The following is a 6,976-nucleotide window of genomic DNA, read 5'->3' on the forward strand; positions in this document are numbered from 1 at the left end:
AAAACCAGAAGAACTGGAATTACCTATAAGTTAGGAGGTGGTTTTCTTATCGATTACTTTATTTAAGGTCACTTCTGACTAAGAAAATAGACATTATGGGACAAATATATCCCAAAAGAATACCGTCTTTGAAAAACATATTTTTTGTGGATTATTTGGGACAAAATAAGACCAGCTAACCTATTATTGGCTCAACAAAAATATATGATTATATTATATTGAAATATATGTTGTATGATTGAAATAGAAAAGGGCAGGTCGAAAAGTTCATGCAGCACCCTTAAATTGGTTGAAAAACAATTATCCTAAACACTGGTACTGGTTTATCATCTCCTGCATGGTCATAAATCCACTCCACTTCTTTTCAGACAATACAAGTTTTCAACTTAAAGAAGAAGCTATGAATAAGGGAAGAAGGTCAGCTTCAATTGAAATGTGGCAGCCACTCTCGTCTGCACCTACGGCCTCAACTCCAACCCCCGCAAATCACATTATCCATTAAAAAAGCCAGGTAGGTGATGTGTTCTGCCCAAGGACAATCAACAGAGTGGACAAAAGAGACAGCGCAAATTGGCACAGCCAACCTTTGGTGTTTGGGCGACTGCTCTATACCTCATATAAGCTACAGTCACCTAGTGTTTAACCCCTCTCCCAATCACAGTTGAAGTAGCAATTCGACTCATTTTATTTAGCTTTGCATTTATTCATAAGACCTCCCTGGACCTCTTATTAGCGCACACCAAGTTTTTTAATTGGATGCCATTTTATATTTGCAGTTATCGAGCAACAGAGAATCACATTCCCTATGGGTAACTATAACTGAATCCACTGGCGGGTGTGCACTGTGAATTCCAGGGATGAAATGCACACAACCACCATAGGCGGCTGCGCAATTCTCCAACTTCCTGCAGATATAGAGAAATCCAATGCACAGTCCAAAAGTGTTCACACACGCTCCGAAGCCTTGAAGCCATTATGTTGTTTTCCCAAAATAAGTTACGGCTTTATCTGACAACCCAACTGTCAACATGGCGAAGAATTTGCAACATCATAGTATTTCAGCAGGTTTTTTTAAGTGCAACCTTTGCCTGTATCAGTCTTTTGATCAACTTGGAACAAACATCAAAGTGCTCAGACTTGGATTGTTATTTTAAGTATATCCTACACATTCATTCATTTTTGGTGTGCGAAATATAACCTCAGAAACTCAAAAAACAAACAAAGAACAATTGTAACATCAGGTGGTTATGATTGAGTGCAGTGAACTTTTCATAAATCTCCTCCTTTTACATGTCCATAACATTTAATCTGAGCAAATCTGATTATATTTCCAAATCATTCATCAACTGCCCCTCTGATGTACCTCTGTCCAATCCTTTTCCTTGTTGACAATCCCAAAGAGAAACCACGACATACCTTGTTAGTGTCATGTGTGGGTTGACGGTGGTTGGGGGTTCCAATGGCGCAGATTGTCGCCGTCAGTGTGTGCTGTGGCTACATACGTGTACAGATAGATAGATAGATAGATAGATAGATAGATAGATAGATAGATAGATAGATAGATAGATAGATAGATAGATAGATAGATAGATAGATAGATAGATAGATAGATACCCCCCCAGTAAACATAAATGCATTTTACATCGTTTTAAAACTTGTGACTGATAATATTAGTAATATTAAATCTGAGCAGTTTTAAGCTCTTGTAATATCAATAGTTGAATATTGGTTTGGAATAGGTGTACATAACTTTTCCCCAAAGCCAGCAAGCAGCCCGTTACTTATTTAATTCTTTGCAAAAATCATTGAATCCACATTAGTTAAGAAGTCCCAAAAACCAAGACAATCTCAAACAGCATCTGCTTCCGGACCAACATTAATCAGGAAATCACTCTTCTGACAGATGAGCGACCTCAGTGAAACATAAAATAATCTTGACAGCCGCGCTAAGAAGATTAGCCTTAAATCATGTGTGTCTGCGGAGTTGAGGCAAGGTGGTCCTCCTATATCCTGTGATAAGCAATTAAAGCAAGTTCATTGCAAAAATCCCTTCTAGGAACTGATGAGTTCACAGTCAGGTTCAGATGAATTATTGAGTGGCAGAAACAAGAAATGTAGAAATAATTGATGGAACCATATATAGGGTTTTACAGACTCTAGCGTATGGCAAGTACTATATCTAGCCCAGGGAGACGGAGAAGATGAAGGGACCTGATGGTTTGAAGCAGTAAAGTACAAGGTAATTCCATTCACCAAGAAGTTGATTTATTCATAAGTTTTCTGCCAGCAAGCATCATACAAAAGGACGTCACGCGCGCCAAGCTAAGTGTTGTGCAAGCAAAAGCAAATACAGAGTCGAAATAAATCAAAGACGGGGTACAGCGGTGTAACATTGTTCACTCTCGGCGCAGCTTCAGCCGAGACATCGGTCATTTCAGTTAATTTTCTCATTTTGACCACAGGATATGTCTGCGATTGCTGTCGCTAGGTTTCAGTTAAAAGCCTTCGATGCAAAGATTGTAGATTGAATGTGATTTCCTACAACAACAATAACTACAATTTCCCACAGTTTATTTCATAGCCTTATGGAGACATTGGTAGTTGACTGACAGACGGCCATTAAGACACTGGAAGACGAGTCAAAGGTTTTACTCCATTAAAAAGTGTACTGCAGTTCCTGATTTTTCCTACTAATGTAAATAATAAATATCTGGACTTATACTGGCTAAAAAACACATTACCTCCATTAGCCAAGTTTTGCATTTTAAAACCTCAGTTCCCAGAATCTCAGAAACCTTTGTGGTTTTCCCAAGCTCAATCAAAGTATGTTATGATGAAAACAGCATCTTATCCACCTGTAACAATGGTGTGCTTAATCCAAGGCACGAGAAGAGCTCTATTACCTGACCTCAAGTGTTAAGTGTCTGCTCTATACAACATGGTTATCTCATCCGCTTCCGACCTTCAGTACCTCCGTGTTTCTACCACTCTGACCGTCCGATTGTACAAAACAGTTATGCCTCCTCTAATAATTTCCTCATACACATGTTCAGTATCTTTTTGAGGGATGGAATCTAAAATAGGTAAAAATTGAGGGATGGGGTAAAGCTCATAATGATGGATGGTTCAGGATGGAATGTTATAAATCCACTGTTACCATGGAAATCTGCCATGTTTGTGGGTTTTAGCAAACATTTTCCATAGACTAACGTAAAAAAAAGAAAAGTGGAACGACTTCACAGCACAAATTTTAATGAAAAAAATAACTCCAGTATTTTACCTTTTAAAATCCCCATTAGTATATTATGGAAAAAGTCCGAGGCAAATCCCATGATGCTTAGCGAAATGACATCACAATCCTGAACTCTAAGAAGAATTGAGATCTTATCATGCTCATTGAAAGCCAGTAGCAAGGTCCATAGTTTATCCGTCTTAACACTATAGCTTTGAAATACTGAATAGTGTGAACAAGTTGTTGTTTTTTTAACTTGACATTTAATGCAGTATCACAATGCAATCCCGCTTTCAGGTTAAGGTGAAGTGCTTCATTTTTCATTATACAACTGTACAATGAAAGTAGATGTAGCTGAAGGTTGGTCCTGAGCAGCTGTGATTCTGTGCGCCAACACTATTGGGCAACCTGAGCTTGTTTTTGGAGATAGGAAAAAACAGAGAACCCAGAGGTAGGGATGGGACGATAATTAAATTTGGGGTCAGGATTATCTTGGCCAAAATAATTGCGATTAACGATATCATCACGATATTTGCCAATGGTTTTAAAAAATCACTGAAACTGTAGAAATTATGGGGATTGGGCAATTATTAAATATTCCTCTACATTGTCTGCTGTAAATGTCATATTGAGTGAGACATAAAGTAAGCATTTAATGGCACACTGCGTAACATTTTGGACTATACTGTTGTCATCAATACAAAACAGAAAATGCTATTTCTGCAGTGGGTAATTAAAGAATGGATTTGGATGAGGAACTAACCTACTGAAATCTTAAATACTGCTGACTTTAGTCACATCAGTTACCGGCACTGATTGTCTGATGAATTTAGCATTTTCTAGTACGATAATCTAAAAATGTGGCCATTCATTAATTGCCGTATTTTTATCGCAATTAACGATATTATTGTTTATCGTCCCATCCACACAGGGTCTCAAATGTTTTCATGCAAACACTATCTCCAGTATTTTACCTTTTAAAATCCCCATTAATATATTATGAAAAAAGCCTGCTGCAAATCCCATGATGCTTAGCGATATGACATCACGATCCTGAACTCTAAAAAGAATTGAGATCTTAACATGCTCACTGAAAGCCAGCAGCAAGGTCCATAGTTTATCCATCTAGCACTATAGCTTTGTACTTGTTTTTTTTTTTTTACTATTACACAAAGTTAAATTTAATTACATACATTTAATGCAGTATAGCAACACAATCCCACTTTAAGGTTAAAGTGCTTTATTTTTCATTATACACGTGACCGATGAAATCAGATGTAGCTGCAACTCTGTGCGCCGCCACTATTGGGCAACCTGACCAGCTTGTTTTTAGAGGTCGGAAAAAACCCCAGAAAACCCAGTGGCAGCCAACACTGAACATGCAATCCCCACACTGAAACACCTTGCCTGGTCCGGGACTCCAATAACAATAATTTGACAGGACATTGTTCAGCCCTGTTTATAAAACGATCAAATCTCATCGTAAGTCCCTTATAAACTTTAGAATGCAAAATGTTTTGTGATCTTTGGTTACGCCTATATGTGCTGTGAAAAAGCTGAAACGTGCCTGGGCTGGGGGTGGACGATATTGACAAAAATCACTATGTCGATATTTTTTGAGACTTTCCCGATAACGATATGTAGCAATATTTTTGCAACACATCAGAAATACAATTCTCTTTAACAAATGGCAAAAGAAGAAAAAAAAGCACTAAATACCCCCTTTTTTTTAAGAGACTACACATCAAGTAGATTTTATTTGCATTTTTAGCAGCAGTTCTTGCAACTTCATTCTTGTTTTTTGTTATTTTAAATTTGTAATTCAGACAGACAGACAGACAGACAGACAGACAGACAGACAGATATTGCGCACGTCTAGCCTTGGCACATTTGGACATTATGCAGCAGGCCACAAAGGCTTGTTCCTGGAAACTAAAATACCGTGTTAAGGAAACATAGTGCATGCATTAGCTTGTCTGCACACTGAATGATGGGATTGCCTGCGTGCACCGGGTGTCATACTGTGGCGGTGATGTGAGAGGCCCTTATGTATTCCAATGATGGCTCTCCTGGGAGTAATCGACAGAGCGACATATACGTGGCAGCTTTATTAAGTCCATGCTCAGAAATTAAGCTATAAAGTGGAGAATTAATCATCATTCCCTTGGACTAAATGACAGTGGAGAGTGGCTATTTAATACAATTTGGAGGGAGTGCATTTGAATAGGAATGGCTAATGGCATATTTATGACGCCGGGTGTCTCCGTGGGTGGGACTGGGCTCCTGTGCTGTTATCGACTGTTAATGAAGAGTGGATATTAACACACAACCACACTGAATTGTGATGGTCAAGCGGGCTGTACACTGAATAAACTCTTAGCTTCACACAGATAAACAACAACAACAAAATCAATGAATAAATAAAATGCAAAACAACCAATTAAACTTTATAAATGTGTGCCAATGTGCACTGGAACTGATACAGATGAGTCAATGATAAAGCTTGGATAGTCATTTGCGTGGGTGTCTTTGTGCGTTACAAAAAGCACAATATATAATTGTTTTATTTAATCATCAATAACGCTATTTAATCCCGTTGCCCTTCCTCAATAGCAAAGGTGCAGAAGAGTTTACTATAGCATTAAGGACAATTAACCCCAAAAGCAAGGTGGCTCAAAAACTCACAGATAAACAGATAATCAGGCTCAGGCATCTAATGGGAATATTATTAAACACCCATAACCTACGCTACTTAAGGCAATATTAATCTGATTCTTAACGCTTACATTTCCCCCACTGTATAACATGTTCACTGCGCGGTGGCAAGCCTTGGAGTAAACGAATATGCCTCACGGAGTCACAATAGAGATTTCTTTACCCCGTGCCCACTCACTATCACGCGCGCCTGGAGGCACATTGTTTCAACACCCCGCAATCATCAAGCACGAGCTGCAAAGGTCTGCCAAATGCGCCCATATGTCCGAGAGTCCTTAGCCTTGACGCCTCCTGTTATCCAATTTTTCAGTGTTCGCTGTGTATCTTTTTTCACTCGTTTTTTGGCACGCAGACAGTACGGAGACCCGCGCGCTATGCTCTCCCTTCCATAGACACGATCTGCGCGAGTAGTTCACCCCCCGTGCACCTGCTCATTGTCGGGTTATAATAACGCTATCTCCACGCTAACCCCCCCCCACGCACCCTTCGTATTACGCACAACTAACAACAATGAACCAGCCCTCATCCCACTTCCAGAAATGTTTAAAAAACAAAAAAACAAAAACATGAGTGAATCGTCTTGGATTTTTTTGGGACACTCTTTCACCACCAGCAGACAAAAAACGAATCAAAGTCAAGCACCGCAAGGCAAGCTGACACAATAACTTCGGGGAATGCCTTACCTGTTCGAGAGAGAGGAGCCGGATGCGAGAGGAGCAGATCGAGAGTTTTGGTAGTGAGGATGAAAGCGCACGTCCGAGACCTCCCAGCTGTGAAGACCAAAGCGCGTGTGCCTTTCTTTTTTTTTTTTTTTTTTTTCCCGCTCCACACCATGAAAGGACAGCGAGATTCAGACCACTCCCCCTCCCGCACGTGAAACTATTTTCAAATGTTCCCCGTTTACTTCATGCATGTAAGAAGAAAAGAAAAAAGCTGCACGCTGCCTTCGAACGAACATAAAGAATGCTGGATGGTTAGTCCGACAACCATTCTTTGATTCTACAATGGCTCTGTTTAGAGAATAATACA

At 39.5% G+C, this 6,976-nt stretch overlaps 1 protein-coding gene across 1 annotated transcript in view; it reads right to left on the minus strand.

Annotated features, from left to right (window-relative positions):
• cntn6 (contactin 6) overlaps nucleotides 1–6,749 on the minus strand; it is an 84,641-nt gene extending 77,892 nt beyond the window's left edge. Inside the window, exon 1 of the mRNA XM_079578549.1 lies at nucleotides 6,631–6,749. The gene's annotated coding sequence lies outside the window, so the exon portion shown is untranslated. The remainder of the gene's footprint in view (nucleotides 1–6,630) is intronic.
• Nucleotides 6,750–6,976: the final 227 nt, after the last annotated feature.

This window comes from Gobius niger, assembly GCF_951799975.1.
Source record: "Gobius niger genome assembly, chromosome: 20".
NCBI lineage: Eukaryota > Metazoa > Chordata > Actinopteri > Gobiiformes > Gobiidae > Gobius > Gobius niger.